This window comes from Ambystoma mexicanum, chromosome 2p, assembly GCF_040938575.1.
Source record: "Ambystoma mexicanum isolate Mex_15411 chromosome 2p, UKY_AmexF1_1, whole genome shotgun sequence".
Taxonomy (NCBI): domain Eukaryota; kingdom Metazoa; phylum Chordata; class Amphibia; order Caudata; family Ambystomatidae; genus Ambystoma; species Ambystoma mexicanum.
Genome location: NC_090923.1, coordinates 602,159,526 through 602,181,438, shown reverse-complemented (window position 1 = coordinate 602,181,438; position 21,913 = coordinate 602,159,526). Strand labels below are relative to the sequence as shown.

General features: G+C 44.4%; 1 long non-coding RNA gene across 1 annotated transcript in view; it reads left to right on the top strand.

Moving 5' to 3' along the window:
* Positions 1-21,584, top strand: part of LOC138566602 (uncharacterized) — a 104,312-nt gene extending 82,728 nt beyond the window's left edge. Inside the window, exon 3 of the long non-coding RNA XR_011301975.1 lies at positions 17,709-21,584. This is a non-coding gene — a long non-coding RNA (uncharacterized lncRNA). The remainder of the gene's footprint in view (positions 1-17,708) is intronic.
* Positions 21,585-21,913: the final 329 nt, after the last annotated feature.

The window sequence follows — 21,913 nt, the reverse complement described above, 5'->3', positions numbered from 1 at the left end:
TCACAGAATGTACTGTTCCTTGTGAAAGAGGAGGGGCTACTAAGTTTGTAACGGTGCCGGGCCTCTGGCGAGATCCTTCCCAACTTTCCCGTACCTGGGAGCACTGGGGAGGTGTAGAGCGTACTATAGGCACGTGGATGCGTGCTGATGTGCGTGTCACGTGCCCAGCGGCACCTTCCATAGCAGTGCACTGGTAGGACACGGCCCATACACCGGGACCAAGTGCGTGATGCCTGCAGACCTGCACGCTCTCGGTGCGGCGCAGTGTGTGATGGGGCATGGATCCTTGTCAGAGCTTCGTCGCCAATGTAAGAATGAGCAGACTATGCTCGTCAGTACGCAGGCTTCACGTATGCAAAGCATCCGCATGCTCAATAACTGCAACATACACACAGCCAGTAACAGCAGAAACCTTTTTTATTTGAGGTCCATTTCAAACTGAGAAACACCCTTTCTTCCCTTTCCCTCAACCCGCACCCTCCCTAGCCCAACTTCACTTCCCTTAACATTCCAGCCCAAATATGGGCCACCCCACATAACGATGTGGGAGGGTGCGGGATTCACCTTGTCACAGCGTGACACATACTTCACAACATGCCCCATTCGACTCTGGAATGAATTGGTCAGTTATGGTCTTTGTACTCTGGAACTTCTATTTCTGCTTTTCCCATTATAGTTCCAGGATTGCAAGTCTCAGAACGCAGAGGAAAAACCAGAACTCGGCAAAACATCTCCTGAATAGTATGGAGCATGTTGGCCCTTGTATGCCACCCTCTACACTGGAGCATGAGTGTTTCACACTCATCGCATTACCTGTAGACAAAGTGAAAAGACTTTCTGTGAACCCATGGATGTCTTATGTTGTTTCACTATGTCTATTGATAATGCTATGAGTGGGCAAACAAGGGGTGGATTTGGTCATTAAATCCAGGCAAATATCTGCAAAGCCTGCAGCATTAAAGCCTCGAGTGTGTCTCCCTCGCTGGTATTTCGATGCATCACTGCATGTGACAACTACCGGTCTCCATCAAGCAAGACTTACTCGGCAGTGGCAAGAAAAATGAAATGTTGCTTTATTAGAATAACTAAAGATACCCACATAAATTCTACAGGTGTTTCCTCCCACAGTCACCCATGTAAATAAATGTCTGATCATCAGCAGGCCACATTTCTACAGCTCACATTCATTTGCATGCCAGTTAGCTAAAAACAGACTGGGGAGTGTGAGGGGGCTGCCTCCTGTCTCCGGGGGCAGCCTTCTGACGCTGTCGGGATCACCCGACAGCCTGGGACACGTCGGCGGGCAGCCGGCGTGTCTCGGGCAGGTAATCACCCTGCGGTGCCCCGGGGTCACCGGGCGCACCAACCACAGTGCGGGGGTGTCACCCCCTGACTCCAGCGGTCGCGGCCCCGAGGGCACTCGGGCCGCGCCGCACTCACAAGGCCACGACCACGTGGCAGGCACACACCACACAAGAAACACAGACACGAGTTGCCACTTCCGGGGGCTCTGCTGCTCTGCCCTCTCAGTGCCAGCAGAGCCCCTTTTATTAAAGGAGCACGTGAGCGTCATGACACAGTCACGACGCTCACGTTGCCCAAACAACTAGACCCCCACACAACATTGAGTCTGTTTTCAAAGTTAAACTCAACAGTCTGCACAGAGCATACAAAAGTGACAAAAGTAACCAGTTTCTGGGAGCCCTTCTTTAATAAATACAGGCAATAATTTTGCTTGTTTTCTTGCAGTTTCATTTTAAATTTCCATTCATTTTAAAAACGTGGCTCCTAAAAATTGTATTTGGCTCAGGAGAGATGTATCTATCATGCACCTGGGAAGTTCCTTTATGTACAGTGTGACGCCCACATGATGTATTTGGCATGTACGTCTAAACGATATATTTGCTGCCTTGTTTAAATAAAGGTTTTAAAAAGAAATGTTAGGGGCTTCTATGATAAGGCATTATTCTGGAGCCTGCTATAGAGCCCTGTCTGGTAGTAGCAGCGCATTGACTTTCCACAGACATTTCTCATAAGGTATATTTTTAGCCAACATTTTCAAGTGTATACTAAACAACAATCTATAACCAAATTAAAGAAATTCGAAATCAGAGGAACTAAAAGCATAATTAAATCTAGATCTATTTTCCCAACACCACGTGCATTCCAACGTCCCAAACTTTAAGTTAATATGTCCTAATATTGCTCTAAACACAACGTTATCCAGTGTGGTCACCACCACTTTGTCTTTTTTGGATTTGCACACATTTAAATCCATAGGTAAAATCAAAACTTTGTGGGCAAGTGTTGACGATTGTAACTTCAAAAGCAACACACACCTATTAAGTTTACCAGATTATGCATACTAATTGATTGGCGTTGATGCTTTTCCCAAAAAAAAAAACATTAATTGTTAAAACTCTGCTTTGTTCTAAAGAAACGCATTTCTTACCCTTTCATAAAGTCAGCGACCACAAATGGCGTATTGGTATGTCATTAAATGTATTTTATGTCTGCATATTTGAATATTTGTTTTGCCATGTGAAAATAACATTGACATTAAGGACACAGATACCAGTTTAGGTTGTAAATCAGTTTGATATTTGGTGGAAAGAAATAACAATTTTCACTTTGTTGGGGATTGTGGGTAATATATTCTAGGGCGATTCGTGCAAGTCAGCCCTCTGTGGATTCCCACGGGTGTCCTCTTTTCGGAAATGCACAGGGTTCCCAGTTTTCCTTGGGGGCTTGGATACCCTAGGCCCAAATCTGTAGGTTGTTCGCATGAGCAAAATTCCTGAAAACCGGCTGTGCCGAAAGGCTTGGGGATACCCATGTTTTCGGCTATTCAATTTTCGCCCAGGTAGGTGCTACCACGCATGTTAGGTACCGTGTTTATCAGGACACCTGTGGGAACGCAGGAAGGTAGGCCATGTGGTGCTGGCGGCGTGTTTCGGTGGGCGAGCAGAGTGCAATGTGCAAAAAGTGTGTCTTTTTTGCCACATTTCAGACTTTGCCAGGGGTCTGGGTAATGAAATCTGGGCCAATTGGTGCAAGTCAGACCTGTGGATTCCCACGGGTGTCCTCTTTTCGGAAATGCATGGTATTCCCAGTTTTCCTTGGTGGCTTCGACACCCTAGGCCCAAATCTGTAGGTTGTCTCCCCAAACCCTTTGGGGCTTACCAGTGGTTTAGCCTGTTCCCTTTGCGCCCAGGTAGGTGCTACCACACATGTGAGGTACCGTTTTCGTCGGGACACCTGTGGGAACGCAGGAAGGTAAGCCATGTGGTGCTGGCGGCATGTTTCGTTGGGTGAGCATAGTAGAATGTGCAAAAATTGTGTCTTTTTTGCCACATTTCAGACTTTGCCGGGGGTTCTGGGTAATGAAATCTGGGCCGATTGGCACAAGTCAGACCTCTGTGGATTCCCACAGGTGTCCTCTTTTTGGAAAAGCATGGGGTTCCCAGTTTTCCTTGGTGGCTTCGACACCCTAGGCCCAAATCTGTAGGTTGTCTCCCCAAACCCTTTGGGGCTTACCAGTGGTTTAGCCTGTTCCCTTTGCGCCCAGGTAGGTGCTACCACACATGTGAGGTACCGTTTTCGTTGGGACACCTGTGGGAACGCGGGAAGGTAAGCCATGTGGTGCTGGCGGCGTGTTTCGGTGGGTGAGCAGATTGCAATGTGTGAAAATGGTGTCTTTTTCGCCACATTTCGGACTTTGCCAGGGGTTCTGGGTAATACATTCTGGCCCGATTGGCGCAAATCAGGCCTCTGTGGATTTCCACCAGAGTCCTCATTTTGGAAATGCATTGGGTTCCCTGTTCTGCTTGGTTGCTTCGACACCCTAGGCCCAAATCTGTAGGTTGTCTGCATGAGCAAAATTCCTGAAGATCTGCTGTGCCGAAAGGCTTGGGGTTACCCGTGTTTTTGGCTTCTCCCTTTGCAGCCAGGTAGGCACCTGTGGGAACGCGGGACGGTGGGCCATGTGGTGCTGGCGGCGTGTTTCGGTGGGTGACCAGAGTGAAATGTGCAGAAATTGTGGGTTTTTCCCCCCAAATTTAGACTTTGCCAGGGGTTCTGGGTAATACATTTTGGGCCGATTTCCGCAAGTTAGACCTCTGTGGATTCCCACGGGTGTCCTCTTTTCAGAAATGCATGGGGTTCCCAGTTTTCCATGGTGGCTTGGACACCCTAGGCCCAATTCTGTATGGTGTGCACATGAGCAAAATTCCTGAAATTCTGCTGTGCGAAAAGACTTGGGGTTACCCGTGTTTCAGGCTTTTCCCTTTGTGCCCAGGTAGGTAAACCCACACATGTGAGGTGCCGTTTTCGTCAGGACACCTGTGGGAATGCGGGAATGTAGGCCATGTGTTGTTGGCAGCGTGTTTCGGAGGGTGAGCTGGGTGAAATATGTATCAAATTGTGTTTTTTCCACCACATTTCGGAATTTGCCGGGTGTTCTGGGTAATGAAATCTGCCCTGATTGGCGCAAGTCAGACCTCCTTGGATTCCCACGGGTGTTGTCATTTCGGAAATGCATGTGCTTCCCTGTTTTCCTTGGTGGCTTTGACACCCTAGGCCCAAATCTGTAGCATGAGCATAATTCCTGAAAATCTGCTTTGCTGAAAGGCTTGTGGTTACCCGTGTTTTCGGCTGCTCCCTTTGCGCCCAGGTAGGTGCTACCACACATGTGAGGGACCATTTTCATTGTGACACCTATGGGAACGCGGGAAGGTAGGCCATGTGGTGCTGGCAGCGTGTTTCGTTGGGTGAGCAGAGTAGAATGTGCAAAAATTGTGTCTTTTTTGCCACATTTCAGACTTTGCCGGGGGTTCTGGGTAATGAAATCTGGGCCGATTGGCACAAGTCAGACCTCTGTGGATTCCCACAGGTGTCCTCTTTTTGGAAAAGCATGGGGTTCCCAGTTTTTCTTGGTGGCTTCGACACCCTAGGCCCAAATCTGTAGGTTGTCTCCCCAAACCCTTTGGGGGTTATCAGTGGTTTAGTCTGTTACCTTTGCGCCTGGGTAGGTGCTACCACACATGTGAGGTACCTTTTTCGTCCAGACATCTGTGTGAATGCGGGAAAGTAGGCCATGTGGTGCTGGCAGCGTGTTTCGGTGGGTGAGCAAAGTGCATTGTGCGACAATTGTGTCTTTTCCGCCACATTTTGGACTTTGCCGGGCGTTCTGGGTAATAAATTCTAGGGAGATTGGCACAAGTCAGGCCTCTGTGGATTCCCATGGGTGTCCTCTTTTTGGAAAAGCATGGGGTTCCCTGTTTTCCTTGGTGGCTTCGACACTCTAGGCCCAAATCTGGAAGTTGACCGCACAAGCAAAATTCCTGAAAATCTGCTGTGCCGAAAGGCTTGGGGTTACCTGTGTTTTCGGCTTCTCCCTTTGCAGCCAGGTAGGTGCACCCATGCATATGAGGTACCGTTTTTGTCAGGACACTTGTGGGAACGCGGGAAGGTAGGTCATGTGTTGTTGGCGGCGTGTTTCCATGGGTGAGACGAGTGAAATGTGCGCAAATTGTGTTTTTTACGCCACATTTTGGACTTTGCCCGGGGTTCTGGGTTATACATTCTGGGCCGATTCGCACAAGTCAGACCTCTGTGGATTTCCATGGGTGTCCTCTTTTCAGAAATGCATGGGGTTCCCAGTTTACCCTTGGTGGCTTGGTCACCCTAGGCCCAAATCTGTATGGTGTGCACATGAGCCAAATTCCTGAAAATCTGCTGTGCGGAAATACTTGGGGTTACCCGTGTTTTAGGCTTTCCCCTTTGCACCCAGGTAGGTGCACCCACACATCAGAGGTACCGTTTTTGTTGGGACACCTGTGGGAACGTGGGAAGGTATGATATTTGTTGTGTTTACATGGTTTTCATAACGTTTTGACCCATTTGCTGCTACCCTTTGTCACACAACCCTTTCATTTCCCAAATGTGACATTTAGTCGCTGCTTTAGGGACTATACACTTTTGTAACCTGCACAAGTCACCTACCCTTCAAGAGGTCTGCCTGTGCTCTTTCAAAAAATGTATGCTTGCCCTTCCTCACCACATTTGTTTTCCTTATTTACACATGCTAAGTATGTCTGTTTAGGCCGTAAGCATAAAACTCCTGTGTAACATGGCTCCGTTTTTGGCTTGTGGTATTGCTTGTTTTGTGAAACATAGCAAAAAATGTGTGATTTCCTAACTGCAAGAGTCGGGGGAATGTAGCGGAGTATTGGTTTTCTCAAAATTTAAAAAAGCCGTTTGCGTACCAGGCCAACCACTTCCACCACATACCTTTTTTTCGGTAATTTTCCTGCTTTTTCCCCAAACTATGGAATTGCTCCCTACATAGTTGTTGCCTACCCTGAGCAAATCACCCCGTCCTAGAATTTTGTCTACTTTTCCGAAATATATGCCTTTCTGTCCTCCCATTCAGCTTTCCTACCCTTTTCTTCCATTCCGTCCCCACATGTCCTATTGGAAAAAAAAGCCAAAATTACCTACCTCTCACAAAACGGTTGATAACCATATCAAAGTTTTTTATTTTTGTTTCCACTCAACCTGTTCTCAAAAGCCAGGAAAATTGGGAATTCAGCACAGAAAACCATTTGTTCCTAGCTCTTTCAAGGTTAAAAACCACAGGCTTCTTTGTACATAATTTTATTGTCATTTTTTGAAAAAACAAAAACATTTAGCTCTTTTTGGTTATTATCTCTCACCCCTCTACAGCAAACTAGGTTTCCTGGGTGCAGTTACGACCGCCTACATGTGGGGGAAAGAAAGGGGCCAAATTTGGCTGAGCTATCGCATGCAACAAAAAAGTTACAAGGCATTGAATGGCAACATACCGAAATCACCAAAAAAGGCCTTGACACTGGGGGTTGGGTGGGAACCCATGGCACTTAAGGGGTTAATGGGAACCTTGCTCCCAGGATTCTCCTTGGTATTGGTAGTTTCACTGGTACTGCATGTACTTCACACTCTGGTTCCCAACATGTAGGCAATATGGGCGAGATGCTTGAGGTGGGGGTACTCGGCTCCATCTCTACAAGAGTCTAAGCCCCGGAAGAGGGGGACGCAGGGGTGAAAAGGCATCACCCATCGCAAAAGCAGAAAGGAACTTTTGTTTATTATTTTGAAACACATCATGTCCTCGGAGGCAAGAGACATTTTGTAGAAAAGAGACTTAACCACCGAAGAGCCTGATTGCTGAGAGCGAAACTGTTGGCTCGTGCTGGGAAAGCTCGAGCGTGTGCTTTGCTCCAGAATCCTACCTTGTCCCATGCTTAAAACGTGCGGAAGGGCGACCCTGTACAACCGGATCATGACTTATTATTTGTGAACACTTCCTTCTTTATGAACATTATCGCACACTTCTTTTGTATTTAGCGTAAGGATTGGCAATCGTTTTTTAGTATAGGTCCTTTTATTTGACAAGACACCACTCCGACTGCCTTACTATTGGTTGATAGTCGAAGCTTGCTTCCATCTTAGATTTAGGTTTAGATTAGGCATTTTTTTCCAACCTACCTATACAGTTTAATAAACACCCCTGAACAGTGACCATTTCTGTCTGTCTTTACTGTTGCCACCATGAGGTCCTTACACCATGGAGAGAGACCTGTCCACCAGTCTCTGCTTGGAGAAGCGTTTCACAATCAAGGAGTTGGAATTAGAGGAGCAGAGAGCTCTAGCCGGGAAGTATTTAGGAAGGGAAAGTTGGAGATAGCGTGGTCCCAGGCCCCAGAAAGGGTCTTACATTTGATCCTCGTGGCCACAGGGAGCCAGTGGAGAGATTTTAGGGCTGGAGATATACGGTTGGGCTTGTTAGGGAGAATTCTCATTTCTGTGCCAATTCGTTTCAACCTTAGAGACCCCCCAGCTCTTTTGCCGGACTTTGGAATTTTAACCCTGGAGTGAGTGAGCCCTTTAGCTCACTCTCCCATGTGTTTTTGACCTAGTTTGGATTATGTGTTTCTTTTGTTTTTGGAGTCTGACAAACTCCATAGGCATCTGCTTTTTGTATGGTGACACGCAGCACCTTCAGTGCAGTGTCCATTGACTTGGTTATCGGGCGGGCATTTGCTTGAAGATGCCGATAATGACGGCGAAATTATATTGGAGGTGTACGTTCCCTGTCAAATAATGATTTGACATAGGAATGTCCAATGTTCTCTACCTATTGCTAAGAGCATGCCTGCACAGTTAAAAGATGACCTGTTACAGGTCCCAGGCACTTTATGGACGAACAACCCTCATCAAATATTTATATAAATCTCACTTATAGGATTAAAGTTGAGAATAGGGAAATATGACAGACAATGGCATTGGTAAGAAAGAAACCGTCATTGTTCCAGGAAGATTTAGAAAAAGTGCCAAGCATTTAATGGACCAACAGTCCATATGACGTGGGTCTATTGAGTGTAGCAGGAGCAGTTAAAATTAAGCTTAAGCCAGGAGCAATTTGACCACGAGCAAAACAGTACCCCATGTCTACAGCAGATGAAGTTATATTTGAAACTATTTCCGCTTTAGTACAGCAGTGACTACTTGTACCATCAGACTCCACTTGTAACATGGCTATGTACCCAGTAAAGAAATCAATGGGGGGTTGTAGAGATTTATTCAATATCTACGCCCCATAAACAATATTGTCAAAGCAGAGTATGCTCTGGTTCCGAATCCAGCTACAATCTTATGTAACATCCCAGCTGCAGCTAAATATTTTACAGTAGTAGATTTAAAAAACACTTTCTTTTCAATGTTTCAATTCCCCTTCACTAGGACTCCCAAGATTTGACTTCCTTTTTGTTTAGAAATCAGTAGTGGAAACATACAAGATTACAACAAAGGTACTGGGAGTCCATATCAATCTTTAATATGGTCCTTCAGATGAACCTAGGCAACATATAACTTGAGAGTCTAATAATTCAGTACATAGATAACATGTTAGCGTGCGGTGAGACAGAAGAAAAATGCAGAGAAGACTCAGTCCAGTTCATGAGAGTATTGGCAGGAAAAGGATACAAAGTTGACAAAGAGAACCTACAGTTTTGCCAGGAAGAAGTCCTATATATAGGACAGATAATCTTTCCATGAAGGGAGAAAAAAAGACACCTGAGAGAGCAGAAGCGATCGTGAAAACTCTGAGACCTATGACAGTGATGTAAATGCAACAATCTTTAGGCCTATGTAATTATTGTAGGGCCTGGGTTTTTGATTACAGTGCATATATTAGACCACTTTTGAAAGGACTTAAATAAGCACAAATAGGTAAAGACGACATAAAATGGACAGATGCAATGACAAAAGGAATTGAAGAGTTGAAAAGGGCGATCTGTTTTTATTTTTTTTATTTTTTATTTTATTGGTTTTTTCAAACCTTTAAAATGATTACAACATGCAAACAAACAAACAGCAAGACTAACAATTTCAGGACACTCTCCTCGTGAGCCATCGTGTGCCATATCTCTCAGTCTTACATTTCACAGACATATTCTCTCTACTGGTGCCAACCTCAAACGGTTTTCAATTATTTCCAGCAGCCGTGTTAATGGAAGTACCAGTTTTAAATCTGTTCCCTGAAATGTCAACTCCCACCATTAGTCTGCACATGAGGAGGGATTATTTAAGCTCCAGGGTTCCAAATTAATTGTTCTTTCTGATCTTAATTTAGTACAGAATAAGACTAAGTGTTTGAGAGATTCATTGGCTTGCAGGCAAAGTCTACACTCCGGATTTAGGTGTTCGTTACCTTTCCATGAACGAAGACGCTCGACGGTTTTGAGCATATTTAACCGAAACAGTATGAACAGTCTTTGTGCTTGTGGATCAGGGAACAACGTAATGTAGCGTTGTTGGCTGTTGAAGGCACGTGTCTCAAGTGGCACATCGCTCATTGATTTAGCAGCAGCTCTCTCCGTACAAGTTTGCTCCCAATCGGCGCGCCAGATTTTACGTTTGGCCGCATCAGGATTTTCGTGGAGCATGTCAGGTTTGATGTCATATTCCTCTAATACTGCTTCACATCTGTTCGTCCACATAGACACGATGTTAGAATTGGCAGATGAGGCATCGTAAAAGATGTCAAATTGTGAGATTTGCGCATGTGGGCATGTTTTGCGATATAGACTTAGTAAGCTTCAGCAAACCCTGGCATGAATCGATATAATTGATAACTCGTACCTTATACAAGATGTCTTCAGGCCCTTCGTTAGGGCTAGTACTTTAGACCAAAAGCAGTTCTTTAAGGATGCCCAAGCCTCATAAGAGGAACAGCCAAAGGCATTTTCTGCCCCATATATCAAGACAGGGATTACCTTTTGTTGGTAAAAGGACAACACAGGTTTTAATGAGAATTTTCCAAATCTCTTTTGGATGATCAGTGCCTGGCTTGCAAGTTGTTTACATTTTCTTTTTGTTTCGCCATGAAGTCCGGCAGGCACCCCCAGCTCTGCAATTTTGCCCACAAAATCGACCTGTCAATGATATCGAAAGCATACGAAAAGTCGATAAATGCTAGGTAAACCATTGTGTTCGATTTTATCGCCTCCATTTTGATGATGTTTAGCAGTAATATCTTTAGCGAGCATCCCACCTGTTTTACAAACCCGGATTGTCGTTTGTCCACGTGGTTCGATTTTACAGCCCAGGCTACCAGTTTTTGTTGTAGCATTGTGGCGTAGATTTTACCTAGTACATCCAACAATGCGACTGGTCGTAATTTTTTGGGTTTGTTCTATCGCCCTTTTTAAATACAGGTACGATGATCGTGGACTTCCAGGATTTTGGGGTCTGACAGGTTGTGTTTATCCTCTTGATTAACATCACACAAATGTCGGCCCATAACTCTGGATGCAATTTCATGGTAAAATTTGAGAGCCCATACGGGCCAGGGGCTCGCAAATTCTTTGCTTTCTTGATTATGGCCACTATGTCGTCTTTCGGTAAGGTCAAGGCCCAGGATTTAGAGGTTTCTTCGACTGGGCCACCTGGTGACTCATTTGTTTTATATAAAGCTCCTAAATGGGTTATCCAATCGGATTCTGTCACCATGCACGCTTGTATTGCTTTTTGGGGGGTTTGCCAGTTGTTAATGAGACTCCAAAAACCCTTTGTATTTTTGTTTTGTAGGACCATTAACATTTGTTTTGTTCTGCGTCGTTTTGAATCATAACATGCTTATGCGATTTTAACCAGTTTTTGTATCTTTGCTTTGCTGCCTTTGTTTCTTGTTTGCGTGCGTGGTCGTCTAGAGACTTGGTTCGGCTACGCATCTGGCGCTTATGTATCAGGAGGTCCAAGTCGAGGCAATGTGAACGTGCGAAGGCCATATGTTTGAGCCCCACCTTCTTGGTTTTAAATTGCATCAGTAGGTGGTCGTATTCAAGGTTCAAGCTGATGTGGCAGTACTGGTTTGTCAATTGTACAAGATCTTGTGTTTTCAGTCTCATCCGCACTCTATTGGATTCGACCTGAATTTTATAAGGCCACGTTGCAGTTGGTGCCTTCAGTATAGCTGAAAATTCCGTTACCAACATATCGTGGTCACTGTCGGTTTTTTTAATGACTTTCAAAGATCTTATTCGTGGGTGTAAGGCTTCTGACACAAACATGTAATCAATAGTTGAAGCCAAACCATCTCGATGCCAAGTAGAAGCTGGTTGCATGTCATCACAGGTATTTCCGTTTAGCAATTGTAGATTGTGCGTAATCATCTCCTCTGACCATGATTGTTCCCCACTTCTGATGGATTAAACAAGTCTATGTTTAAGTCGCCGCAGATGATTATATTTGACCAACCAGAGGCTTCAAGCTGTTGGTCAATTATTTCCACTATCTGGTCTATGAACTCCTGTTTCCCAGCTCTTTTGTGGTTCCAATACATGTTTAGTATAGTTAGCTGGTCGGTACCCATCCCTGGAGGGTCCAGCAGTTCAATGGAAGTCTCTTGAATGAATGGTGAATGGTTGATAGAGTTTAATATCCTCCAACCTGAAGATCTTCTAACCATAGTTACTAGGCCTGCCATCAGACGTCCTTTTAGAGGTTTTATCGCAGGATTTAAGGCCACCTCGAACTCAGTTGCGACTGGAGCGTCGCTTAGCCATGTGTCTTGTAAACATGCAAGTGGAGGGAGTCGAGGCAGTTCGACTTAAACAAGTGTGAGAATCCATGTGTGTTCCAGGAGGCTAATCTACACACTTTTTGCATTGCATCGTCTTGGAGTTATTGTCGGTTTTTGCTGTTCACTGATGCAGCCAACCATTGCCAGACGTTTTTTTTCCACAATTGCTCTCATGGTTTTATCACTGGGCTCAATGGGGCAGTCCAGACTTACATTTCCATGTATTGTAATTCTTATTTTGTCTTTTTGGACGTCCATTTCAGTAGTTTGCTCGAACGTTTCCTGTGCAAGAAGCTTCGAAGGTTGGTGTATTTTGACTGCAGTGTAATCCATTTTTGGGGATATACGGGGGCTCATTTTCGAGACCCTCACTGTCGGCTCCTTAGTTGTCATCGTACTTGTAGACGACCCCCTCTGATAATAGCTTATGACGACAAATATTATCATCTCCAGATGACAGTAGCTGATGCGTTTCAATAAATTTATAAACCTCGAAGCCTAAAGAAAACAAAGTTACATTAGCATCTAATATGGTTGACGCAATTAAGGATGAACAGACGTGGAGCACCACCTTGTCATTTCGATTTTCGTCAAAGAACTCCACGATCTTTAAGTCATAGAGACGGCACAAGGTGGAGTAGCCTAATCATATTGCCTCGATTTAAAATTAGGTTATCAGAGGACTCCAACCTCTCGATTATAAGTCTATAAACGGGGGTCGTCATATTGGCACTTCTTGACGTTGTTACCTTGGAGATTTGAGGTCAGATCTGAGAGACGTTTGGATTTAGCATTGTTTGTTTACAACCACCTATCTCACAACAGACAGGGGTTACTGGCCGCTCACTTTGATTCTTAGGGGCCGCAGGCTTGATTGGATCACGTGAGTCAAGCCATGTGTTCTCAGGGCAACCGGCTCGTGTGGTTGCGGTATTACGCATCCTCTTTTCATGTAAAGTCATAAAAGGAGGACTAGTTGGAGAGATTGATTGTGCTTGGTAATTGTCCTTTTCAACAATAATGTGTCAAGTTCTTCCATTAACGATAGTTTCCTGTCGAGTGGGTTGCAAGACCACCTTTTGACTGATAGGATGCTCTATGACCATTTTAATTTCCGCAGGCCCATTGGTGGACGCCTTAGCAGTGACATCCGGAATGATATGGGGGACCTTAGTTTTGGCCCCCGTAATTGGATCAGAGACTTCTTCCACCTCTTCGTATTTATTTTATTTATTTATTTGCATTTGTTAAGCACACAGCAGACCGAAGGCACCGTGGCCCCCGTAATTGGATCAGAGACTTCTTCCACGTCTTTGTATTTATTTTATTTATTTATTTGCATTTGTCAAACCTTCTGTTCCCGAAGGTGACGTGTACCCAGTTGCGGGTGTCAGAGCAGACGTGCACCCTCCTCTCAGGATGAATGGTGTCACAGGCTTTTTTTGAGAGGAATCCACTCTTCTTTGTCAAAATTGGCTGATCCAATACCTGTGGAACAAGCCCTCTCTGAGGCTCCTGAAGGTTTGAGTTAGTCGCATTCGTGCCTCGTTCATCCTGAAGGTTGTTACACCGATTAGGTAAGGTACGTTCTGCCACATGGGCTTCAGGTTGACTTAAGGTATTTGGGCTGATTCCGTTATGTTTAAATAACGCAAGAGCCTCTCTCGCAACTTCTGCCAAGAGCTTTTTGTCGATAGTGTAATTTTTCTTTTGATCATTTAGAAGGCTAAATGACACATCCAACCTTTTAATTCCTTCATGTTGTTCATTGTAAGAACACTCGCATACTTGTTCAAGACGGATCAGTTTAGAATGCATTAAAGCCACCACTGTCATCAGGTCCTTAGTTGCTTCATGGATGCTTTCATACAATTTCGTGAAGGGTGCTGAGGAGATCGCTGTTGATGAAATTAATAGAGCTTGTAGCTCTGGGGATAGCATAGGTGTACTCTCTTCAGGGAAATTCTCATGAGTTTTATTTAACCAAGCTTTTCTTGTGTGCTCCTCTCTTTCGTGTCGAATTTTCGGAAACTGACGTTCCATCAGTGAAGAGTCTTGAGTGTCTTCAAAGAGAGATCCATTATCACAAAGCAACTGGGACTTCTCAATAGGTAAGTCGTTGGCATCAGTGACTTGCCGGTGTCCAGTTGTCAACCTTTTTTGGGAGGTTAACATGGGGTCAGATACATCATATGAATGAAATCCATTGGTAGTATAAACAGATGTTTTTGGTCGTTTATAGCACAATTTGTGCCATATATCCTCGTTTGTTCCAGTTAATTGAGAATTTTGCCTTTTTAATGGTTGTTTGTCCATTCTTGCCAGTGGTGGTGGGCACCCTCTATGTGCTCTCTCATTACATGCTTTATTCATTAGGACAAGGTTTTCTAACACCTTGTTAGTGACACCAAGTGAGTCCCTCCTAGCATCATTCCGTAATTCACTTGTGTCGAGTTGAATGACGCCCACAACTCTGGCTGGCTCATCATCCTGGTAACAAGTAGCAGGCTCTTGTCCTTTACCCGTACTGTTGGAGTTGTGTGAACAAACATGTCATCACAGTAGGCCTCACTTTGCAGGTTGTGTGTCTTGCGTACAGGTGAGCTGGCACTAATTGGTGTCACCTGACCAAAGTCTCCAGTGTCCCCCAATTGGGCAACGTTCATGGACGCCAGCGAGGGGATCCCCACCCCCCAAGCTTCCGCGACAGACACGTCTCCCCCAAGGTGCAGATTGCATCCCTCGAAGAGTGCACGCGTGCCGACAAGCGTTCGCCTCTGCCTCCCCGCCTTGTCGGGATCAACAACGGTGTCTTGGGCGGCGGCAGCACGATCAACCTGTCTCAACAACCCGCTCTCTTCGCCACCGTCACTGAATCGCTCGAGGCCAGTCACACCTCGGGCGTGTTGCTCGGTAAGCCGACGAGCAGGACACAGATTGATAGTTTTGATTTAAGGGAATTTTCAACAGGTTTGTTGCTTAATGTTAGCAGCGAACCGATTTGCAATGCTACCAATGGGACAGAGGTGTTGCTACTGCACTCGACAGATGCATTTTCATTTTCATTTATGGACTAGCCTACGGCTTTAGTTTCAGTTTCAGTTGCAGATGCGACAGTGGGTATCGCGCCGCTTTTGAGTTTGCTGCATTCAAAGTTATTAATGTTATCAGGGGAGAGATAATTGGCTCATCTATGTTTGAAGTGCAAGAAAAATACCAGCTTACTTTATTCATGTGTGGTCATTGAGTAGATATGCCGGTAACGGCTCCACTTGCTCCATCGTGCCGTTTTTGAGCCCGTGTTCTTAAGGCGGGTGAAGTAGAGTCCAACATCGAGGGCGTTAGGGGAGCTCCTGCCCGCCCACTCGCCAAACAGCAAAACAACAGGAGACCACAGCCCTTCTCTCCTCAGGGCTTAACGCCGCAAGGACGACTGAGGCGGCCTTAAGGTGTCAGCTGACCTGACTAGCAGCTGAAGTTTTAAAGGCACACGCACCTCCAACACAGTACAGTGCAGTTCAATCCAGGAAGGAAAAGCGAGTCTGTTGAGAGTAAACACTTTCCACAGCAAAAAAGCAGGAGACCAGAGCCCTTCTCTCCTCAGGGCTTAAAAGGGTGATCTGTACACCCCCTATGTTGGGGATTGCAGAGTTTTATTTTTTCTCACATTCAAATAGAGTAGTAATGACAGCTGTCCTTATGCAGAAGACAACATTAGGACATGGACATAAACTATTGGCTTATTACAGTGGGATTCTAGATCCAGTATGAGGGCATTATCCTTGGCAAACAGGCATTACATGCTACTGCTTTCGCAATTGGAAAATCTTCAAGCATTACAATGGGGTGTTCAATGACTTAATATGTTGAGCATTCCTTATTCACCATATTGGAGAAACCTAAAAGCATGTTGACTACATAAAGAGCATCAGGTTATGAGGTGATCGTTTCAAACCCAGCGATTAAAATTGTTAGATTTAGAGTAGTGAATCGAGCGACATTCATAGCAGAACCAGTAGAGAAGAAGGATAATGTACATGATTGCACAACGTATACTTAGTTTTATGATAATATTCCCCACGTTAGAGAAAACGCTCTAGGAGAGGGGGGGAATTCTATTCATTGATGGTTCTTCAAAAATGTATCAAACGGCAGGAGAAAGGCATACTGGATCGGCTGTAGTGAAGTTAAAACAGAATGGTGAATTTGAAGTAGTGACAAGTGTAAGATTGCCTTCACATTGTTCAGCACAGGCTGAAGTATATGTGGCGCTTATCGCCACACTTCAGAGATCTGAGGATGAGGAAGTAACAGTGTACTGTGACTCTGCCTATGTGACGTCAACCATACACTCAGGGTCGTCATGCTGGAAAAGGAGGGCCTTCCTGCATGCAGATGGCACACCAGTGCAACATGCGCCGCTATTCGACAAGCTTATTAAGGTACTAGAGCACCCATTGGCTATTGCCGTGGTGCAGTGAAGAACCCATACTAAGAGGGCAGACATGATTTCTCACGGTAACAAAGCCACAGATGTTGAAGCAAAAAGAGCAGCATATTTCCTGAATATTTCTAATTTTGAAGTAGAAAGTGTTAAGCAAATGCCAGAACGTTGCATGATGATGAAGCAAGGCTTTAATGTGTTATTCACTTTACAGTTAATTGAGCTGCAAGGTCGAGCTCCGCAAGAGAAACAAGATTGATGGAAAAGAGAGGGGTGTTCTTTATCCCCCACAGAGGCTATATGGAGACAAAATAGTACTGTAAAGCCAGTTATGCTTCTAGCATTATTGAGTGTTGCACTGGATCAGGTTCACTATCCTGTGCATGCAACCAGAAAGAATCTTGCTGCCATAATCATAGAAGACTGTTTTTTGCCAAATTTATTAGAGCGCGTTGCACAGTTTATTGTGAACTGCATTGTCTGTCAGAAATTCACATCAGGGCATACCTTGAGAACAGTGAGAGGAGCAATACCATGCCCCAATGGTCCTTTTCAGCATCTGCATATAGATTATGTGGATATGTTGGAAACATGCAATGGCTACAGATATATGTTAGCAGTAGTGCGTCCTTTTTCCTGATGGATCGAGGCAGGTCCATGCATGCAACCCGATGCCACATGTGCTGCCAAGGTTCTCGTACGTGAGGTGTTTTTTAGATGTGGTGTATGCAAAGTCCTACAGTCTGATAATGGAGCGCATTGTGTAAATGAGATGTTCGAACAAATTACTCTTCTATATGCATGAAACATATGTTTTCATCAGCTTATCGCCACCAGGCAAATGGTATTTGTGAGCGTTTAAATGAACTCCTTAAAGAGAGGATCGCCAAGATAAAGATGGCTTTGGAGTAGGGATGACTATATTGCCTACCACTTGCCCTATTCGCATTGAGAAACCACTTGGCTCATATCACCACCTGACTCCTCAGGAGTTGGTGACTGGACGCTGCATGAGAGTACCCCCTTGCTCCTCCAACTCAATCAGAAACTGATGCCCATAGTGTAGCAAAAACATTAGGGGATGTGAGGCATGATTATTTGACAAATTTGACCACTAATGTTTCTTTTATTTCTCAACAGATCAAAAATCGGAGTGGGAAGGGTCGAATGAGGTTGAAGAAGACAACAGCCAAATGATCAATCCTCTTGAACTGTTAAAGCCACCTAGTTTGTGTCCAGGGGACCAAATGCTTGTAAAGAGTTTTGTCCGCACTTGGAATAAGCACCGTTTTGAAGGACTGTACATAGTAGAGAGGGACACTCTACTGCCGTGAAGATCCAAGGAAGACAATCTTGGCTGCATCTGAGTGACGTGAAGCCTTACAAAGGAGATACCCTTACCCCTTTGTCGACCATTGGCAGTGACCCAACAGAAAAAGTTCCACGATAGCAGACTGGATTGGCTGCCAAATCCAACAAGAACAGATGAAATAAAAACAATTCGAACTTTCGATCATTCCCAAGCTTAAAGGGAAACAAATACACTTTGCAGTGTTCACAGAACTATTCCTATTAGGTTAAAGAGACAATGCTTTGAAAACAGAAAAAGAAGTACGCACATGACACTTTATGCTGCCTATAACATTGCACACATTCTTGTATGCTGTTTTCACTTATATACTTAAATCCTATCCAGCTCTAGTGAGATGAAACATTGATAGTACCACCTTTTTTGGAAATCCTAAGACAGTCCCTATTATTCATAGGATCATCATTGCAATACTATTACAATTTCTGTTATAACAAGTGTGGTTGTTATAAAGAATAACAAGAACAAAAGGTTGGTTAAAAGAAAATGGGGATTTTCTAATTCATAACATACACATTGCTAGCAAAAAGACAGATTAATACGAAGCCAACAGTATGGTGCATGAATTATTTCACAATATTTCTTGTAGGCACGTTTTGTACAATGTGAAGTCTTTATTTCCTTATCCTAATAGCATTTTGTCAAATGAGGTTTTACAATGTAGATGGAAGTATCCAACAATGAGACAGCTGTTTCTGTCCCTATCAAAAGCACAAGTGAAATTTTCCCTGATATTTACAAACAAATTAACCGATTTAAGAAGGATGTTGGAGAAGATTATCAGGATATAAAATAAATACATACCTTGATAACGCATCCCATTTAAAAAATAACATGTGGTATCAGCACATGAGGTGGGGAGAAGAGCTTCAGATGAAAGCTGCTATGTATGTTCTCTCATCCCTTGTGCCATGAGCACAGCCAGGACATTTATAGCAAGAAAAATACCTATGCATTATGCAAAGTGCCTCAGCCATCTATGACAGGAGGACAATTTGAAGGCAAATGGGCAACCCTATCATGGCTGTCAAAGAGAATGTTCCCATATGAAGATGCCTACATAAAAACCCAGAAGATGATAAAAGACCCAGGTTGGAAAAGCAGAATGCTCCTGTACTCATTTAGTGGTCTGACTGGAGGAGAGATGAGAATTGTTCAACAAAAGAGACTGGATTGTGCACCCACATGGGAAACACCAGGATTGCCAGGATGCTGAGAGAGACCTCAGCTATTGGTATATGGGCAAGTAGCCACCAGTACCGGATGAGAAGAAGGAATGATGGGATGCAGTGCACACGTATTGATGACAGCACCATTACGGATAGTGCAAGTAGTAAATGATGGATGCCTCAAGGAATGGGCCAAGTATTCGAAGTTACAAACATGGGTTGAAGATGAAGCAGGACCTTTAATCATACTACCAATGAAAAATACAACACTGTGTTTCAGAAACATTGATCTTACCAAAGTTGGAGAAAATAAAGAATGCAAGCAAAATAATTGATGTTCCAGGAATGAAAGGAGGAACTGCTGTGTTGATGGACCACTATTGGACCTGTGGATCCAAAGCTTATATAAAGCTGCCTAAAAATTGGGGAGGAATATGTTTAGGGTTTCCTGTTTTAGGGGTTTATTTTTTTTTTACTTCCGGGGGTGTTTTTCCAGTGTTTTAAAAAAATTTCAGAATCTGTGTTTATCAGTGTTTTCCCATTTGCCCCTTTCAAAAAATCACGGACAACTGTTTTTCCAGGTGTAAACACAGAAATTTTATTTTATTGCTTCATTGCATGCAAATGTAGGGTAATCTCTCAATGTGAGATGTTCTAAACAATTTCTAGATTGACCGTAAGAGGGAGCATTTCTCTCCCCACACCAGTGAGTGACACTTAGGACCTAATGACATTCTTACAGGCCATGAACAGTAAGGATGTGAAATTAACTATCGTACTTGGTCTGCCGACATTTCAGATAGTGCAAGAGCTAAGACATAGATAAGGAAGGGAGGGGGAGAGTGGGAAGGAAATGGAAACAGACAGGCGACTACCGATTTAGGCCTGGCAACATTTCTGGTAGAGCTGGAGAAAACAAAAGGTGAGGGAGAGTGGTGGAGAACGGGAAGGGAGGAACAAAACAAGCGACTATCGTACTAGGCCTGACAACATTTCAGATAGTGCTGGAGGGCGGGGGGAATAAGGGGTCATACCCTCACACACCACCTTGTAAGTCTATGCAATACCTGTATCCAAGATGTAACTAGGTATGCTTTCCTCTGTGACCAGCTATGACTACATGACTATATTATCATGACTACCACCATGCAAGTCCTACCCAAAACCTAAGAATGAGCTAAAATCGTTGACTTTGTCAGTACTTGCTTTTTACAGGACTTTTGCTTCGGGGAACAGATGTGGGGGAAAGGCACACTTAAGACATTTTCATTTTACCAGTAAAACATTTACAAACGCAATTAAGCCATTAACTCGCAACAGACTACTAATTAATAATAGTGGCTTGATGTTACGGTTTGATAGAGAAAGCTCTAAGACATACCAGGATGGTGGGCATTGAGTGGGGAAGGGCAGGTAATGGGTGGTAAGGACAATAGGGTTTAGTTTAGCAGTAGACAGTCAATGGGTGGGGAAATAACCAGGGGGCACCAGAGGCAGTAACAGTCCTGCCCCGTTCTGCTCCTCTGCCACGGCCTTGGTTTTTTATTTATTTGTACAATGTTTTTCGGGTCAACTTTGCGAAAATAAATAATTAATCGGGTCCACGGACCCGAAGAACATTGTCCAAATAAATTTAAAAAACAAGGCCGTGGCTGAGGCCTGTAACTGCCGCTGGGCACCAGTGGCAGTAACCGCCCTCCCCACATCCCGCTCCTCTGCTGATGGGGGAGCTACTCGGGGGCCAAGGGCATGACTTGCCTCTGGCCACGGCACAGTTTATTTATTAATTTGGACAACGTTTGTCGGAACATTGTCCAAATAATTAAATAAACCAGGCCGTGGCGAAGGCCTGTAATTAGGGTGACCAGATTTCCAAAACGAAAACCGGGACAACCAACAACATAAGAGAGGGACTACTAGATTGCAGCCCACCAGTGACCACCCCTCCCCCAACACATCCCCACAACCACCACCCAATCATATTTCCAGCTCTTCTCCTTTTTATAAACTGTATATGATCTCATTTGTGCATATTGTGCTATAACTCAGTCATATTACATGGCCTGCTGTACAATTATTTCCAAGCCAGTCTCTGTAGCACAGTTAGTAAGTGTTGTGACGTGCACCTGAAAGGTTGGGCGTTCGAGCCAATCCTCCAACTCCAACATTGTGAAAAATAATTATAATAGTTTTAATTTCCATAGTCACCCAACCATGCAAACCCCCGACGGTAAAATTAAAAAAAACTCCCGGGTCGCGGGATGGAGGGCGATTTCCCCGGGAAAACCAGGACGTCTGGTCACCCTACTGTAACTGCCTCTGGTGCCCCCTTGCAGGGGGCACCAGAGGCAGTAACAGTCCTGCCCCTGTCCTGCTTCTCAGCCACGGCCGTGTTTATTTATTTATTTGGACAACGTTTTTCGGGTCCGTGGACCCGATTAATTTATTTATTTCTGCAGTGATGGTCCCCACCAACATTGCGGAAATAAATAAATTAATCGGGTCCACGGACCCGAAGAACTTTGTCCAAATAAATAAAAAAAAATGGACGTGGCGAAGGCCACTGCCTCTGGTGTCCCCTTGCAGGGGGCACCAGAGGCAGTAACAGTCCTGCCCCCGTCCTGCTTCTCGGCCACGGCCGTGTTTATTTATTTATTTGGACAACATTCTTCGGGTCCGTGGACCTAATTAATTTATATATTTCTGCAATGTTGGTCCCCACCAACATTGCGGAAATAAATAAATTAATCGGGTCCACGGACCCGAAGAACATTGTCCAAATAAATAAAAAAACAAGGCCGTGGCTG